Source organism: Balaenoptera borealis, assembly GCF_965194805.1.
Source record: "Balaenoptera borealis genome assembly, chromosome: 9".
Lineage (NCBI taxonomy): Eukaryota > Metazoa > Chordata > Mammalia > Artiodactyla > Balaenopteridae > Balaenoptera > Balaenoptera borealis.
The window spans coordinates 61,076,090-61,095,777 of NC_138873.1; the positions used below are offsets into that span (position 1 = coordinate 61,076,090).

A 19,688-nucleotide genomic window follows, 5' to 3' on the forward strand; every position below is an offset into this window, starting at 1 on the left:
GCTTATTTTCACTAAATTAAATTTCAATTGATTTACTTAACAATATTTTGACATTTTTGCATTATAGAGTATTGCATCTGCCATAATAAACAATACACATTCAAAGAAACACATTTAGTTTTAGGCTAATCCTTAAAATAACTTCCTTATTTTTGTCTAGTGCTTTTAAATTTTCAAAAAACTTTCACTCCTTCTACCTCATTTATCCCCGTAACAACTCTACAGTTGTTTTTTCTAAAGCCTAGAAAAGTTTGTTATTCCTGTCTGACAGTTGAGGAAATGGAAAATGATTTTAAAGTGCTCAAAGTCACATAGCTGGTTTGTGGCAGAAACAGGACTAGAACCAAGTTTTCTAACTCCCAGCCATTTCTTTAAGCTACCTACCAGTACCACTACCACCATCTGGTTGCCACATATTATTCTGTATACAAACCCACGGCAAAGCCAGGTCACCAGCTCAACTGCCCAATATCCTAATTCCTCTCCCAAACAAGTGTCCTTTCCCCAAAAAGTATGTTCTAAATACCACAAAAGCAACAGCTTCCTAAACATACAGGAAAACCTTTTTTATTTTGTTAAAGTAACTTTTCAGTTCTAGAAGTTAGAAGTCAAATTTGGAGGTGCGACTTTAAAATTTTTTCAAATTATAGTGAAATATAATTTTTTTTTAATTTGACTAGTTCATTCATTCACTAAACACTACATCTGCCTACAGATTTCTCAGCTCAACTGTCTTTTAAAAAATGTTCTAAGCTATAAAAGGAAGTTTTTTAAAAGTGTTACTGTGCATTCCAATTTTGGATACCAATATTTATTGAGTCCAAACACGTGGGTTTTAGAAATGAGCACAAATCTTAGACTGACAAATGATAAAGCAATGGGATCTTATTAATAAAGTTTAATATTTAAGTCTTCAAACATACCCCAAGCAGCACAGCATGTTCTTAAAAAAAAAAAAAAAAAAAAATCACTGTAGTTAAAGATTGCAATTTAGTCATTAAACTTTAGAACTGATACTGTGAAATGTTTTCCCAAAGTTAGTATACATTTTTAAAGCATTTGTAAGGGTTCTGGATAGTCTATAAGGTTATATAATTTATGACAACAATTATGACAGAATCACTAAAGGAAAACTGACAACTCTAAACTGACAAGTGTAAGAAATTCCAAAGTTGCACTGACAATTCAGATCTACTTCCTTTCATGCCCAGATTCACTTAATATCTCATTTGGTTTTCAAACCTCCCCTCAGAAGCAATTGGAACAAAACCATGAGCAAGCTCAATCTCCATTTGGGCATGTAACCCTTTTACAAACACAATTACAGCCAAACACTATTGTAACCTGATTTGCATTTGCACTAAGTTACAAAGCACATTGAGAATGCCTGCTATGCATACTACAGACTTATTAGGAGGATAGATTGCAGGGCTTCTGTGAACACTAATTAAAAAGGTTTTATCTTTCCCCTCTGATCCACTGAAATTGTTCAAATGCCTTGCCTGCTACAACTTTGTTCAAAAACAGTTTTCAAACATGCGATCAGAGCTAGGCAACTATTTCAGGTGGCTTGATTCTGTTTCCACGGTGGACAAGGCCAGAAAGACAAAGTTTCAGTCTAAACTTTGAGCTTCCTTTCCTTTGTTATTTTGTGTTGCAACCTTAGCATTATCCAACTGTGGACTTTTATCTGTGAATATCTAAATCCTGTCTTGTGGAAAACTAATTACTGAACCACTGAGAGCTTCATAATGTCCTGCATTTAAGTCCTGAGCATCATACATAATGCATAGGCAGCAGTCTCTGCACTCTGATTACAGAACACTGTCATTAAGTGAGCAAATTAAAGATGTGAATAATTCACTGGCTGAGCTTATTGTCAGTGCTGCATTGTGAAATTAGAATTTCTAATAAGTACTGCAATTTTTTTAACCCAATTAACACAGAGAACATCTTGAGACTGATTAGTACAATAAAAATTATTACCTTATTCTTTTGCTTCACAACAGCCAAATTAAATACTGTACTTAATTATGCAGCATTCATTCCTTCTCTGTTAAAAAAAAAAAACCTATCATTTTAATAAGAGTTCTAATATTTGTATGTGAGCTAAAAATACAGCACATGCATCTGTAGCTCACTGTCTTTTTGCAAAGTTTTTTTTTAAGAGTCTGAACATCAGTATTATCACCAGTGGTGGATTATGATGACACCAGTCTGTTCTTAAACCAAATATTTTTTCTAAAAAAAAACAAACAGCACACACAGAATTGACAAAGTAACTAACCTCCCCAAATTGAGTTGAATATATTATACCTCTGCTTTTTCTTGGATCTTTAGATGCAGATTAACACAGATTTGCCCCTACTCTACTGTATATGATTGAGGCTGAAACATATATTTAAGAAAATTAATTGATTAGGAAAAAATCAAGTATCTGTAAGAGTGGGTCTTACCTCAGATGCTCATATAGCACACAGTGATCTGTCTCACTCCTGCCAGGCAAGTGGGAAAGTCCAGTTTATGCTCGGCATGATGATCCTACGCAGAGAGTGTCTGCTGCCATGTTAAATAAAGAAAATGATCATTTAAACGGGGGCTTTTGTCTCCCAATATTTTCTCCTGCTGCCCCTTTCGCATCAAAGCCCAGAGAGGCAGGCACATCTGGCGGCAGTCCCTGCCCCTGACCGCAGCTGCCTCTGGAGAGCTCCCCCCTTCCTTTCAGCTCCTCTGCATCCCCTTCCTGGGCAACTTCAGCCCCCTAAAATGGGGGAAAGAAACGATGACATTGCAGGCAGAATATGAGATTGTTTGTTCAGCTTCTGAGCCACCTCCTTCCTGTCTAGATATTTTACAGAAAGGGAATGAGAAGAGGGAAACAGCGAAGGTGCTCTGAAAATCAGTCAGACACAATGCAATAGGGAGATGGAGAGGAGGGAAAGGAGAAAGAGAGAGCGAGAGTGTGTGTGAAGGGGGGGTAGCTGTCAGTGCAGATAAATCTGCATATGGAAATTAGGGTTATCCTGGGTGCAGTTTTATTTAACTATGATCTACTGTTTTTTTAATTAGACCAGAATTTTAGCAAAGGAAAGGAAGAAGGAAAGTGAGTCTTGAAACCAGAGACAGAAACTTCTAATTCAATAGACTTAAAATTTCATAGCAACTGCAAATAGCAAATCTAGAAGTTGTAGGAAAAAGAAAAGGAACAACAACAAAAAGGACACGTTTTTCCCTGTTTTGTTTAATAAACTAGAAAACCTCCCCACCTCCAAAAAAATAAATAAATAAATAAATAAGGAAATTGGGATAAGACTGTAAAGCATTTGAAAGGAAGGAAAAAAACATCTTTCATGATCTGTGAAAAAATTTTCCTTAAATGATAGAAGAATCATATGGGACAAAGGAATTGTCAAAAGTAGAAATTGGCATTACATGTGGAAACCAGGAGCAACACATTCTGCATTTTAATATCAGAGGTATAGCATGTTTTTTGCCTTCCTTAGAAAACACCTTTTGCAGCTCTAACCTATGGCAAAGTGCCACAGGCTATAATCAGTTTGAGGTTGTCACTGACACAAGCCAACTACTCCTTTTGAGGCACTGGGAGTAAAACAGTGAGGAGGCAGAGTGACCACTACTGGAGGTTGGCTGGTATGCTTGGCACTGAGCCCTCCACCAGAGGTGCTGGTTGGATAGCAGTGTGACCAGAAGGAAGCATGAGTTAATTCTGTAATCTGTGAGTGGGGAATTTCATGGAACGGACTAACGTTTACTAGTTCACCTACAATGTGGCAAACATTGTAAATGAACACTCCATGGTTTCTGCTCTCAAGAAGACAGAATTCAATGGAAAAAAAATTAATTAAAAATGAGACGGTAATGCACTTTTATAAACCAAGGAGTGCTTCAGAGAGTCTAGATTCGAGCAGTGTGAGGAGGTGTCAGTACCCTCAAAGCTCTCCACACAGATGGCTGACTGGATCCTTCAAGACCAGCTCAGGCACTGTAAATAAAATTACTTCGTCCCTTTGAACTTTTGTTTCTTCAGCTGTAAAATACCTGCTTTTTAAGTTTGGGATATGAGATAACAAAAAAAAGACATCACCTTTTGTCTGGCTCATGATAATGGCTCAAAAAATCAAATCAATTGTCAGTTCAGATGTCATCTCCTCTGTGAATCCTTCCCCAATATCTACAAACAGGCTCAGAGGCTTCTTCTGCAATTCTCCCACTGTTCTCCATTATATTATATCCTTGTCATTTTCAGCAGGTCTGTCTCGTTACCAGTGGGTCTCAACCAGGGGCCATTTTGTCCCCTTAGGGTATATTTGACAATGTCTGGAGACGTTATTGATTTTCACAACTGGAGAAGGAGGGTTGCCATGGGCATCTAATAGGCAGAGGCCAGGGATGCTGTTAAACAATCTACAATACACAAAACAGGTCCCAACAACAAAGAATTATCAGGCCCAAAATGTTAACAATGTAGCAATGAACACAACTAGCACCCAGATATTGGTTTCTAATAAAAGGAACCAGGGGTCCTTGGACAAAAGGCTGATTTTAGATGTGGGGCAAGAAAAATACAACGTGATCTAGAGCATCTTGTAGTGCTAGAAAGTAAGAAGTGCTCAAAAATCAACAAAAGTTATAAAACAAAACGCTGATGGCGTATGTCAAAGGGACACAGGAACCATCTGAAAGATCTCCCAATGGCAAAAGTTGGAAATATTTGAGCAACAAATACACAAAATAGTATTGGATTATAACCTAAGCTATAATATAAATATCCATGAGTCCATAGTGATATAAATAAGTTATTGAAAACTAATTAAGTGAAAGAGAAGAGAAATCTTCCTTGCAGAAGAATTCCAAATAATTTATGTAAATAATCCTTCCTCAAGGAGATGGAGCATAACTCCCCACTCCTTAGGTGCGGGGTTCTCATATTAACGTCCATAGTCGTGGGTGGGGAGGCAGGACTGAGAGTAACTTTATAGAGGAGAAATCTGACCTAACACTACTTCAGCCAGGTGGTCAAGGTTAACATCAACAATGGTAAGTCACATTGTTCATGTATGTGCCCTAACCCTAGTCTAATTATGAAAAAAAAATCAGACAGATTCCCATAGAGGGACATTCTACAAAACACCTGATCAAGACTCCTCAAAAATAGGAAAAGTCTGAGAAATTGTCACAGCCAAGAGGAGCCTAAAAAGATATGAACACTAAATGTATGGTGGTATCCTGGATGGGATCCTTGAACAGAAAAAGGATTTTAGGTTAAAACTAAAGAAGTCTGAATAGAGTATGGACTTCAGTTAATAGTAATGTATCAATTGATGGGTTTATTAATTTTAACAAAGGTACCATCTTAATGTAAAATGTTAATAATAGCGGAAACTGGGTGCGAGTATATAGGAACTCTGCACTATCTCTGCAAAGTTTCTGTAAATCTAAAACTGTTCTAAAAAAATGTATTTAATTTTTAAAAAGTCAATAGTGCCAAAGTGAAGAAACTCTGCCCTGTACTATACTATAAGCTTCTGAAAGAAAGGGGCTTTGTGGGTTTGTTGAGTATGTTTATAGGCTCATGGCGGTAACTCATCCTCAAAGATGACCCCCAGTAAACCATGTCTCTCAGAATTCATATTCATGTGTGTTCCCCTCCACCTGAATCTGGGCTGGCCCTATGACAGAGTGCAGCAGAAGTAACACTGTGAGACCTCTGAGGCAAGGTTCTAAGAAGCCTTGTAGTTTCCACCTCAGTCTCTTGCAACACTTGTTTTGGGAAAGGCAACCATTGGGTAAGAAGTCTGAATACACTGAGATCTCCATACTAGTAAAAAGCCCAAGCCACCCAATGGGGAAGCCTAAGGAGAGAGAGACAGAGAGAATTAATGATTATGTGTGTGTGAGAGACAGAGACAGAGAAACAGAGATGTCCAGCCAGCCAAGGCTGTTCCATCCACTCTAGTAGAGGCACCAATACATGTGAGTGAAGAAACCACATTTGACATCCTGTACATTCAAGCCTATAGATGACTGTAGTCCCAGCCTCTATTTGCCTGAAATACTATTACAGAAACCAAACAATAACTACTCAGATGAGCCCAATTTACCCACGGAACTATAGTAAATCATAATAAATCATTGGTTTAGACACTAGATTTAGGGGTGGCTTGTTGTGGAGCAGTAGATCAGTCAGTGCCTTTTACTTAGTAGCCATTCCAGAAAAATGAGAAAGGAGCGTCAATATTGTGGAAAGAAAATAATGGTGGGATTTCTTTTAACATTTTAAACCATTTCTGTTTTTTAAAAAAAAAAAAAAAACTACCAGCTGGTAAATTCAATAAGATAATGGGTTTTGCAATCAGGTTTAAAAAGGTAAAAACAAAACAAAACAAAACAAAAAAGAAACGTGGTTAATATATAATACAGTCAGGCCAAACTGGGGTGGAGAGAGAGAAGAGTAAATGGGGAAAGAAAGACATTCATTATGGGGTGGAGGGTGGATATATATTTTAAAATATGTATTTTCTACTTTAATATGTTAACAATGATTTTAAGATTTATTGAGTGTCAGGTACCTTTACATGTAGTATTAGCTTCCCAGAATTATATGAGGTGAATACTACTTTAACCTCAGTTTTACAGATGAGGAAATAGTGTCTCAGAGTAGCTAAGTTACTTGCCTAAGATCTTCCAACCAGTATATGTGACCAGGATTTGTACCTTGCAAGTCTGACTCCAGAGTCCATTCTCTTAGCACAGTCTAATAGAGAAGATAAGCATAAATAAAATAATCGTACAAACAAATACGTGGAAATACAAACTGTTATAAGTTTCACAAAGCTAACTGCAGGATACTATGATCATAAAACAGATACCTGACCCAGTCTGGGAGTTTGGGGAGGCTGTAAAAGGTTTGAGTTTGAGGGTGTCACTTGGGTTAATAAGGTCAGGTGCTGGGTAGATAAACTGGCCCATGAACCAGAAAAAGGCAGAGATGAAAACAGGTGTATGATTGGCTGTTGGTGAAGCGTCTTTCTTAGAAGTAACACTGTCTTTATAGCTTAAAAGCCAGAGAATGTGGGGAAGTCCCGGTGAAGAGAGAGCTGGAAGAGATCATCTACTTCTGTGTATGAATCAACAGAAATCTTAGGCTCACCCCTAAGTTGTGCATATGTGAAGCATAACCAGAGGAGCAAAGCAAAGGTTATGAGAACTGAACTGTGTATAAACTACTGCCCAAGCCTCAAACTAACCCCTGAGTGGTATATGGAAAGGGCAGATCCAGCAGCATAACAAATGCTTTGAAAACTGAAAAGACATTCATCCACAGAAAGTGAAACAAAACTTATAGCTTGAACCTAATTGGACTACTGCTTCCGAAAACAAACAAATAAACAAAACACTCAAACAAACAAAGAGACAAGCAAACAAATTATTTGGAGGATTTTACTAGGTTCCCAAAGTCTCACATAAACAAAACTGCAGAAGATATAATCTAAAATTATTGGACATGTAAAGAACCTGGCAAAAATCTGACCAAATTTCAAGGGAAAATATAGTTAAGAGATGCCAATCCTGGAATGACAGATATTTAAATTATTTAAATTATCAGACAAGACATTAAAGCAGCTACTGTAACCATCCTACAAGACGTAAAAGTGAACACTCTTAAAATGAATAGAAAGATAGATAGTCTCTACAGAAAAGTAGAAAATGAAAAAGAATCAAAAAGTGTGGAGTCAAAAATTACATATTTTAAATAAGTTCATAAGATGAGCACAATAGCAGAACGGACATGATAGAGGGAAAAAAATCAGTAAACTTGAAGATTAATCAGTAGAAATTGCCTAATCTGAAGAACAGAGAAAAAGGATTGAAACAAGAGAAAAATATTGAAAGACCTAATATGTAATTGGATTTTCTGGAGGAGAAGAGAAAGAGATTAATGCAGAAAAAATATATATTTTTAAACAAATAATGAATGAAACTCTCCCAAATTTTGTGAAAGACATAAATTTACAAAATTCAGAAGGTCAATGAACCTCAAACAGGATAAATTCAAAGGAAACTATGTTCACACATGACACAATAAAACTGCTGGAAGCCAAAGGAGGAAAAAAAACCTTAAAAACCACTGGAGAAAACTGACACATTATATATAAGGGAACAATTATTCAAATGACTGCGGATTTTTTATCAGAAAACACAGGGGCCAAAAGACTGTAGAATACTGAAAGGAAAGAACTGTCAAACCAGGATAATATATCTTCTGAAAATATCCTTCAGGAATGAAGGTGAATAAAGACATATAAGATAAAAGATGAAGGAAAACTAGGCATTTATTGCCAACAGACTTACTCTAAAAAAAAATGCTAAAGAAAGTTAGTTCTTCAGGCTGCAGGTAAATGATACCAGAGGGAAATCTGGAACTTTAGAAATGGAGGAAGAGCAATATAAATGACAAATGTCTGGGTAAAAATAATAGAGAATTTAACATATCTAAAGTTTAAAAAAGTGTTTATGACTCTTGAAATAAAAAAATCATAACACCATCTGGATAATTTTTCAATATATGTAGTATAATACAAATGACAACTATAACATAAAAGGGAGAGGGTAAAGAAACCTGTATGGTGGTAAGGCTTTTACATTTTACTTGAAGTGATAAATGTTAACTCCAGTTATATTCTGAAAGATTAAGTGTGTACACTGTGATCCCTAGAGAAATTACTATAAATATGCTACAAAGAGATACAGTCAAAAAGCTAATAGATAAATTAAAGTAGAATATTAAAATATAGTCAAAATATATAAAATATAGTATTTAAAATATAATTCAAAAGACTATAAGAAAGAGTAAACATGCAAACAACAACAACAAAAACCCAGAAGGGGCAAACAAAAAATAATTTAAAAATAAATACGACCATATCACATTAAATGAAAATGATCTAAACACACCAAGTAAAATACAGACTGTCAGGTTGGATGGAAAACAAAATCCAACTACATACTGTTTGTAAACTGACCCACTTTTTGTAAGAAACCCATTTTTAATATAATGATATACACTAAAAGCAAAATCATTGTAAAAGATATACCATGCAAATCCTAGTGAAAGGAAAGCTGCAGTGGCCATACTAGTATCAGACAAAATAGACTTTGAAATGAAGAAAGCTATCAGGAATAAAGAGGGATATTATATCATGATAAAAGCATCAAATCACTAAGAAGACATAGGAACCCTAAATGTATATGAACCTAACAACAATTTTAAAACACATGAAGGAAAAACTGATACAAATGAGAGGAGAAATAGATAAATTCTCAGTTGTACTTGGACATTTCAACACTCCTCTTTCAGTAATCAGTAGAACAAGCAGAATATCAGCAAGAATATAGAAAACCAGATCAACCTTATCATCCACTTGACCTAATTGACTTTTATAGAACATTCTACCCAACAATAGCAGAATACATAAAATTTTCAAATGTACATGTCACATTCACCAAGATGGGCCATATTTTGGGTGATAAAACAAACATTAACAAATATAAAAGGATTGAAATCTTACATAGTATGTTATCTGACCACAATGAAATTAAACAAGAAATCAATAAGAGAAAGACACCTGTCCAAGTCCCAAGTATTTGAAAATCATGCAACGCACTACTAAATAACCCACAGGTCAGAGAGAAAGTCTCAAGAGAAACTGGAAAATATTTTTAACTAAGTGAAAATGAAAACATCACATATCAAAATATGTGGAATGAAGCTAAAGCATTGCTTAGAGGGAAATTAATAGCACTAAATGCTTTTATTAGAAAAGAAAGTCTCAATCAATAACTAAGCTTTCATCTTAAAAAACTAGAAAAAAATATTAAGTTACAATCAGAGCAAAGAGAAGTAAATAAACAATAAAGATAAAACAGAAAGTAATAAAACTGAAAAAAGAAAAACAACAGAGGCAAGCCACACACTGGGAGAACATAATTACAAATCATATATAAGATAAAACATTTCACCAAAGAACATGTATGAATGGCCAATAGAGACAAGAAAAGATATCCCAAGTCATTAGTCACTGGAGAAATGCAAATTAAAACTACTTAATACCCACAAGAATAGCTACCAAAAAAAGATGACAATAACAGATGCTGACAAGGATACTGAGAAAATGGAACCTTTATATATTGATGGTGGAAATATAAAGCAGTGCAGCCATTTTGGAAAACTGTTTTTCAATTTCTTAAAATGTTATCCATAAATTTACCTTAAGACCCAGCAATTCTATTTTTATGTCATATTTACTCAGGAGAAATGAAGGCATATGTCCACATAAAAAACTTGTATACAAATGTTCATAACAGCTATATTGATAACACTCAAAAAGTGGAAATAACTCCAAAAGAAACAAACTATTGATACATACATCATGGATGAACCCAAAATACATTATGCCAAGTAAAAGAAGCCATATCAAAAGACTGGATAGTATAGAATATAATTTATATGACATTCTGGAAACAGCAAAAATACAGGAACAGAGAATAGATCAGTGGTTGTCAGGAGTTGAAGGAGGAGAGGAGGTTTGACTGCAGTGTTTACATGAGGAAATTTTGGGGGGGAGTAATGAAACTGTATGTGTACTAATTTTGATGGTGCTTATACAACTCTATGAATTTTTCAAAACTCATAGAATTGGACAACAAAGAATGAATTTTCCTATATTAAATTAAAAATTTTTAATATTTCACTTATGACTTTTCTTATACTTTCAATTGTAGAGAATGGAATGGAAAAGTTCTTTCCATTCTTTCAATTTGAAAAATGGTAACTCAGCTTCCTTTGACCTTCAGAGAACCATTATAAGCTGATAACATACAAAATTTTGCCTATATTAAATCTATATTTGTCCTCATTTTCCTAACATACTGCCCATTCTATATCATTTTGACTTGGCCTTATACATTTCTCTAATTATTTTATATTCTAAGTTTTGTCTCTCTAATAGAATTAGAGACTTCTTGAGGGCAGGAATCATGAATTCTTATGCTTCTTTAACTATCATAGTGATAGAAATGTCTTAGAATTTTCAGTAATTCCTTCTGGAATAGAATGAAATGAAATAGGATGGGTGTTACATGTTGGATAAACTAAAGTAATGGAATAGAAGAAGGTCCCCTATGCCTCTTAATAAGTATTATCCTCCAATTCTCAGGTAATAAACCTGACACTCAAGAGAGTTTAAGAAATTTATCCAAGAACATACAACTAGAAAATACAGAATGTGGGATTCAAATTTAGGTATGCTGACCCATGAACTCTCCTTTAAACAATGATTTCCACTCCACCTCATCCCATAACGTGGTGAACAAATCCCAATGAAGCTAAATTGACAAAGACTCTTGACATTATAATATCAAAATATCAAGAGGAGGCTATAGTACTTCATTGATTCTTTAAGTCTTTGCTTCTTACAGAAGCCCAAGTGATTAGACAGTAATGAGAGCTCCCTTATAGTTATATTACTGTAGAAAGGGAACTGACCTTTGGAGCCAAAAGTTCTGGCTCTTCCCCTTCCCAAATCTGTGCCTTGTGAAATCCATTAAGATTCAGCTTCCTAGAATCAGGAAATTAGGTTAGGTGATTTTTGTTGGTGGGAAGAATCTGAGGTAGAGCTTAATAGGCAAGAAGTTTATTGAGGAATACTCTTGTGAACAACCAAGAGTTGGTTCTTCTGTGAAAGACAGGGAATGAAAGTAGGACTGTACAGAGGGAGATAATGGGCTACAATGTAATCCCAATGAGGCCTCAACTAAATGATGGGAGCTCTGAAGCTGGGATAACCCTTCATAGTTATCCCAACTTAGGGTTGGGGGAGGAAGGGCTGGGCATTTATACTTTCATGCCATTGTCATTGGATGCCAGATGCCCCAATTTGGGCAAGCAAGCTCTCTTTACTGAAAGCAATTCTGAAAAGGGCTGACAGGCAAGAGCTTACAGCAGCACTTCAGCAGCTGGAAGGGGAATCTTGTGTCCCACATAGTGACTTCTAAAGTACCTTCCTGGGCTTCCTTGGTGGCGCAGTGGTTGAGAATCTGCCTGCCAATGCAGGGGACACGGGTTCGAGCCCTGGTCTGGGAAGATCCCACATGCCGCGGAGCAACTAGGCCCGTGAGCCACAACTACTGAGCCTGCGCGTCTGGAGCCTGTGCTCTGCAACAAGAGAGGCCGCGACAGTGAGAGGCCCGCGCACCGCGATGAAGAGTGGCCCCCACTTGCCGCAACTAGAGAAAGCCCTCGCACAGAAACGAAGACCCAACACAGCCAAAAATAAATAAATAAATAAATAAATAAAGTACCTTCCTGCTCTGGTAGCATCATAATGATTAGCCAGAAAACAATTCCAAATGAAAAAAATCAAAAAATCTTCATCTTACTCACCTCCCATAAAAAACAGAAAATTAAAGAAAATACTGGGGGAAAAAAGTATGTTGTAAGGAACATATTTAAAACACTTTTACTTATAACTGTTGGCTTTCAGAGGGACACTCTTAAAGCTCCAAGGAAATTCATGCCTCTAAATAGATGCTATTCAACAAACTTATTAATGTAACTCAGGGGTTGGCAATTCTTTTCTATTAAGAGCCACACAGTAAATAGTTTAGGCTTTGTGGACCATACACTCTTAGTTGCAACCCTCAACGCTGCAGTTGTAGTGAGAAAGGAACCACAGACAATACGTCAACTAATGGGTGAGGCTGAGTTTCAATAAAACTTTATTTACAAAAACAGGTGGCAGGCCAAATTTGGCCCATGGGCTATAGTGTGCTAATATAACTAATATAATTGAATGATATGCAATTTAACTCATTCCCTTTCTTGATACCACAGAGTACCACGCAAGCCCTAGAATGATTATATGACTCTCCTATGAAAGATAATGAAATCTTTTTCCTGTGAAGTCACTTTCTTGCTGAATTTTCTGTTACTTGTAGCTGAACCCAACCCAAAATATTACAGAAATTTACTTTAGATTGAGTGATCAAAGAAGACTTCTATGAGGGAGAAGAGTTTTAGCCTCTATAACTTAGTCTTGTGAGAAAATAAAACTGATGGGTATCTGTGGGGGCAACTGCCAGTTGTCCGTCATATTTATTTTAACCTGTCCCCTAATTTTAGTGATAGGATAAAGACTGTCTTTCCCAGCTTGCCTAACTTTCAGCTGGATGTGACAGAGCTAAGCTAAGAACAAGGAAGTACTGAAGTGGGTCAGAAACTGGGTGAAATGCCTAGGCACATCTGAGGGTGAGTGTTAACTGTTTCCAAGTATGCTCTATGATGCAATATGTGTAAGTGAATGTAGTATGAGCAGCTTCTAGAATTGAGCTTAAAAGGATACATGCCCTTCCCCCTTTTTCTCCTTCCTGCCAGCTGGAATGTACATGTGCTGGCTACAAAAGGAGCAGCCCTATGGACCATGAAGTGAACTTAAAATTGAGGCCACACATTGTGGAGACATAAGATATAAGGATCCTGGAATCCTTAAACCACACAAAACTACCAGGTCTAGACTGATTCCATGACTTTCATGGGAAAAGGAGATGTTTTTTCTTGTTAAAATACAGTCATTCTGAGTTTTATGTCATTTGCAGCTTTGCCCAACTCAAACTATTACAGAAATTTATGTTAAATTGAGGGTTCAACAGAAGCCTCTATGTGGAAGAGAGGTTTTAGTCAGGATCTCAAGGACAAACGGAGCCAGGCCTAGAAAAAGCAAGAGAAAAAAATCAGTTCTGGCATAATGCACAACTTGCACAAACATTTTGAGACAGAAAAGAATACAGTGTGTGAGAGGAACTGAGAGAAGGCCAGTATGGCTGATGATTTGTGAAAGAGGTGGAGGGTGGACACAGGAAGGGGTCAAATCACAAATAGGAGGAGTTAGATTTCACTCTAAGAACAATAGGAGGCCACTGAAAGATTTTAAGCAAGGAAGAGATTTGCACGTCCCCTTGACAACTGCGAATGACTGCCCCCCAGAGCCTGACTTTCCGTGCCCTCCCCAGCCTCTTTTTTTTTAATTTAATATTTTATTTTATATTGGAGTACAGTTGATTTACAGTGTTGTGTTAGTTTCAGGCATACAGCAAAGTGATTCAGTTATATTTACACATACATATATCCATACACACACTACTATATATAAAATAGATAATCAACAAAGGCCTACTGTATAGCACAGGGAACTCTGCTCAATATTCTGTAATAACTTGTATGGGAAAAGAATCTAGCCTCTTGGTGTCACCTGAGCCCTTCAGGCAGTCCTCTTCACAATCTTCCTCCCAAGACACCTCAGGTTAGGCTCCCTCCCTCAGGAGCCACACACCATTTATTCACCCCAGTGGCAGTACAGCTCACTCCCTCCACAGCACTCTCTCCTGGCCCTGCCACCATGAGCCACACCAGCCAATCTTCTGCTTTCAGATCTGTCAGCATTGAGACAGAGACCTGTGTGCCCCCAAATGCCAGGGGATAGAGGCCAGCCTCTCTAAGTGGTTCCTGAAGTTCTCCTCACTTGGCTTGAGGAAAGAGGGGGAAAACACTTCCACACTTAGTCTCTAAAGAAGTCCTCACTCTTAAAACTCTAGTCCCTAGTGAATTCTTTTTTATATATAGACTAAAGTTGGATGATCAGCTAATGCTGATAAAAGCAAATTTTGGCTACCTACTTTGCAATAATGATCTAGCACCTCAGTTAGAATATTGGGTTATAGTTATTTTTCTCAGGTTGGTGCCTCAGCTCAAACTGCAAGACTAAGAAAGTATAATTACAACAACTTTCAAAACAGATTTGGGACTTCCCTGGAGCTCCAGTGGTTAAGACTCCACGCTTCCAATGCAGGGGGCGTGGGTTCAATCCCTGGTCAGGGAACTAAGATCCTGCACGCCGTGCGGCCAAAAACAAACAAACAAAAAATCATTATGTTGTACACCCGAAACTAATATAATGTTACATGTCAATTATACCTCAATAAAATAAGAAAGATTTTTTATAAAAAGATGAATATTGATAGTTAAACACAAGTGGCAACATTTCATTCATTTAGTCAAAAGGGCCTACTATTTTTAAGGGCCTACTATATGCATGTGCTATCCTAGGTGCTGAAGACATAATCTCAAGCTTATAGTCTAGTGAGGAGACAGATATGGCACAGTAACTCTGTGTATATGAAGTATATTATTTTGTGTATTTATTCTATGTATAAAAGTTACATAGTCTACTTGTATGACATGAAAATCTAACCCGTGGCGGTTTAGGAAATACTAGAATCTTCAGGGATGTTTAGGAAAGAACAGAACCTTCGGTATAGTCTTTGAACAGAGAAGTGGGGTGCCAGAAGACCAGATTTGAGGAATTTGTAAGGCAGATCATAGAAAATATCCTGAGCTAAACAAAAAATTACAAATGTCTTAGTTAGAAATAGGCCTAAGGATCTGTAACTCATGTAGGCACCAGGAAAAGAGTGAACTGGGTAACTGAAGAAAAGCAGCAGACCGGGAAGCAGTATGCTATCTGTGGGGTAGAATCTTTCTCCCTGGAGGAAGCTGCCTCTAAGAGACAGGCAGATACATCACAGCTATTTTGCTGTAGCACACTAAAGGTGATGATATAGTACTTATTACTTATACAAATGTAAAAGAGAATAATTTATTTTTCCTGGTCATGGAGATGTTATGGTAGGAAGTGACAGCACAGCAGTGATATAAGTGGCGTATGGGGAGATAAGCAAATCCCACCACGCAGAGAAGGGGAAAGGAGTGTTAGGCATCTGCTGCTTTGCCTGTACAGCATTTCATCTTCCTTCCTTTGGTAACAACACTCCGCTTTTGCTTTGGAGAATCACCCCTCCTTCATTTCCTGTTGTCTTAGAGGGATTGTCAATTAAGGTGTCCTATTCCCTATCCACTTTCTAACTCTATATAGAACCATTTAGATATGTTAAGAAGCAGGAGGCAAAGGGCACAAAACAGTTTAAAATAAGTGCTTTCCAAACCACCCTCATTCACACAGTGATACTGTGATACAGACTAGATTCAGGGATTGCAAACTGGCAGCCAAAAGCCCAACTTGGCCTAGAAATGTGTTTTTCTTGACTCGCATATGTTTTTACTAGTGTGTTTATACGTCTTTGACCAGGGTTTACAACCTCCAGATCACCACATGCTTCAATGCTACCTTCTGCCTTATACCAGCCCTTAGGTCTCAGGTAGACATCAAAGGAGGCCAGAGTGTTCATGTTGTACTATGTTGGAAACTTTAGTTACATTTTTAATGTAATTGCCACAACAAGCGTATGAGGTACAACTTGAAAATGAAACAGGCTTTGAAATCAGATCTATCTATAGAATCATCCTGGGTCTTTCTACTATACCTAAAAACCAATTCAACAATACATTCACTCAGTTAATATACATTCATTCATTTAATATACATTTATTGAACATCCTCAAGATGCAGTTTTGAAGGTATAATGTTAAGTAAAAGCAGACATAGTTCCTCTTCTCTTGAAGCTTACAGTGTAGAACAGGATATAAATATTACCAAATAATTACATATGTTAATATAAAGTTGCACCTGTGGTGAGCTACATGGGTACCTATAATAGAGGGAGTTGGCATAATTAGGGAGGTCATGGAAGACTTCTCTGAGGAGGTGATGTGTGAGTAGAGATCTGAAGGATGTGCAGTAGTGCTAAGAAAGGGAAGGAAGCACATTGAAGGCAGAGAGAACAACATGTACACAGGCCTTGTGGGAAGGTAGGAGGAACTTAAAGGAGACCAGTGAGGCTGGAGCAGACAATAGAGTGGGTTTGGCTAGGGCGGAGTAGTTAAGAGTCAAACATTCAGTGTCTTACAGATCTTATTAAATTTTTTCTGAACCTTTAAGAGCAGTTATTTTAAAAATAGGGTAGAGGTTGGTGTTATATTAACATTTTGGAAAAAATCACTTTGGGTGAAGTGTAGAGAAGACAAGGGGAGAGGAGATCACATGCAGGGTGAATGCTGGTAAACAAGTTATGAAGTTATTGTAATTCTTGGTAAGAGTATTCATAGCTACTCATAACTGGTTTGAATGGTAGTGATGGATATGGAGATAACTGGATGGATTCTGAGGTAGGTAAGTAAAATTGGAAACACTTGGTGTTGGAATGAGTATGGGGTTGATGTTAGACAAGGTTGTCAAGGTAGACTACTAGTAAGGCTTTAGACTTTCTCTACTGGAAATGTACTATGATGCCATTCATAAAGATAGAACTTTCTGTAAAAGGATCTGGCTTGGGAGAAAGAAAGATGCATTCATTATCAGACATCAAATTTGAGGGTTTTTTAGATATTCATGCAGAGATATTAAATAGGTAGCATATTTACAGGTCTGCAACTCAGAGGCAGATTTTGAATACAGAGATAAATTTTAAATTAATCTGTATAGAATTAGTAATTGAAACTGTGTCTGTGAATAGGTCAGTCTGGAAAAAATAGAGTGAGACCTGAAGGGAGCTTAGCACCACTTAGAATCAATGTGACTATTTAGATATTCACAAGTATGGTTTGTGGGGCTTCTTTCCTTCCCTTTCTTCCTCTCTCTCCCTCCCTCCCTCCCTCCCTCCTTCCTTCCTTCTTTCCTTCCTTCCTTCCTTTCTTTCCTTCCTTTCTTCTTCCTTTCTTTCATGTTAGTAGTTATCTATTGCTATGTAATACATTATACCAAAACTTAGTGGCTTGAAACAACAAATTCTATTATCTCATAGTTACTGTAGTTCAAGAATCTGAATATGGCTTAGCTGGGTCTGCTTCAGGGTCTTTCAGAGGCTGCAATCAAGGTGCCAGCCACAGCTGGTGGTGAGCTCACAGCAATGCTGCTACAAGAGTTCAGACAACTTTGAAGTTAGGGGACAGACAATCTACACAAAGCTGCCCTCACTTCTGACACCAATTGCAGGTTCAGGGTTTCACGAAACCACACTCAGTTTTGATAATTTGCTAGAAAAATTCATAGAACTCATTGAAAATTACTATATTCACAATTATGGTTTATTACAGGGAAAGGACACAGACTCAAATTAGCCAAGGAAGAAATGTTAAGGGTAGAGTCTGAGAAGGTACCAAATGTGGAGCTTCCACTGTCTTTTCCCAGAGAGAAGCCAGGACACGTTACTTTCCCAGCATCAATGGGTGACAATATGCATGGTACCAACAACCAGGGAAACTTGCCCAAGCTTGTGTTCAGAGTTTTTATTGGGACTCCCTTATGTAAGCATGATCGAGTGGTTACCCGCAGGGTTGATCTCAGTCTCCAGGCTGACTGATATACTATGACCCAAAGGCCCACCCCAAGTTATAATGTCGGTCTTTGGGGCATGGCCAGCCCCCTAAACCATATTGGCAGACTGTCCAGTATGACCCAAGGCCCTCAGGCAAAAAAGACACTCTTATCAGAAATAACATTACAAAGATTACTTAGAGATTACTTCCCAGAAGCTAAAAGCAAAGGTCAGACCCCTTTTTAGACTGGTATAAATTCTATACACCTGCCAAGGCCTTGTCATTTTCAAGGCTCAGTGGGGGAAAAATCTACATCCTAAGCTCACTCACATAGTTGTCAGCAGGATTCAGTTCCTTGTGGACTGTTGGACTGAGAGCCACAGTTCCTCCTTAGCTGTTGGCCAGAGTCTGCTCTCAGTTTTTGCCATGTGGTCTTTTCTGACATGGCAGTTTACTTCATCAAAGTGAACAAGTTGAAAAGGCAAGAAAGAAGAAGTGCCAGTGAGAGACAGTGCTAGCAAGATGGACCTCACAGCCTTTGTAACCTAATCATGGAAGTGACAAGTCATCACTTTTTGCTTTATTCTATTCATTAGGCACAAGTCATTAATTAGGTTTAGCCCACACTCAAGGTGAGATTACACAAAGGCATGAATACAAGGTGACAGAGATTATTGGAAGACATGCCTACCACAGTAGGGTTAGGGAAAGAAGACAGGGGAGAGAAAGAGGTTGAAGGTAAAAAGAAAAGGGGTGATTGATGAATCAAGCTCCTGGAGGTAAAACGAAATGGAATGAGAACACATGCAAGAGGGGAAGATGCTACACATACAGAAAAATGAATGAGGATCAATAATGAAATTTTCTTTGGTCTAGTTATTTAAGGTTCTATATGATGTATGACATTATAAATGATCCAATGCTCTGAACAGCTGCTTGAAAATTCCCTTTACTATATAGGAAAGTTGCTCCTTCTCAACTAACTAAACCTCCCAATCACTACTGAAGTAGTTTAAATCATGATATCTATGCCAGAAGCACTTGGAACATTAGGAGTTCATTATTTGTTGCACAAAATTAGTGTAATAAAATACTGTAGGTTGACAGAAAGTCAACTGAAGGTGTATTGTATACACACTTACGAAAGATTGCTCATAGAGATACTCTAATATTTTCAATATTAGGATTAAAAGCCATAACTGAGTTTAGCTATCTCACTGTATCCTCCATAATGACGAATTGTATAAGATCATTAAAATTGGATTTACCATTGGTCAGATTTTACTAAAATACTGAATCCAATTCTACGTGTATGAGCGGTTACTATAAAAGAGGTAAAGTG

At 37.3% G+C, this 19,688-nt stretch overlaps 1 pseudogene across 1 annotated transcript in view; it reads right to left on the reverse strand.

The window, feature by feature from the left end:
• Positions 1-19,688, reverse strand: part of LOC309634809 (peptidyl-prolyl cis-trans isomerase E pseudogene) — a 258,076-nt pseudogene that overhangs the window by 229,921 nt on the left and 8,467 nt on the right. Inside the window, exon 2 of the transcript XR_014249610.1 lies at positions 2,457-2,559. The product of XR_014249610.1 is annotated as a peptidyl-prolyl cis-trans isomerase E pseudogene (transcript). The remainder of the gene's footprint in view (positions 1-2,456; positions 2,560-19,688) is intronic.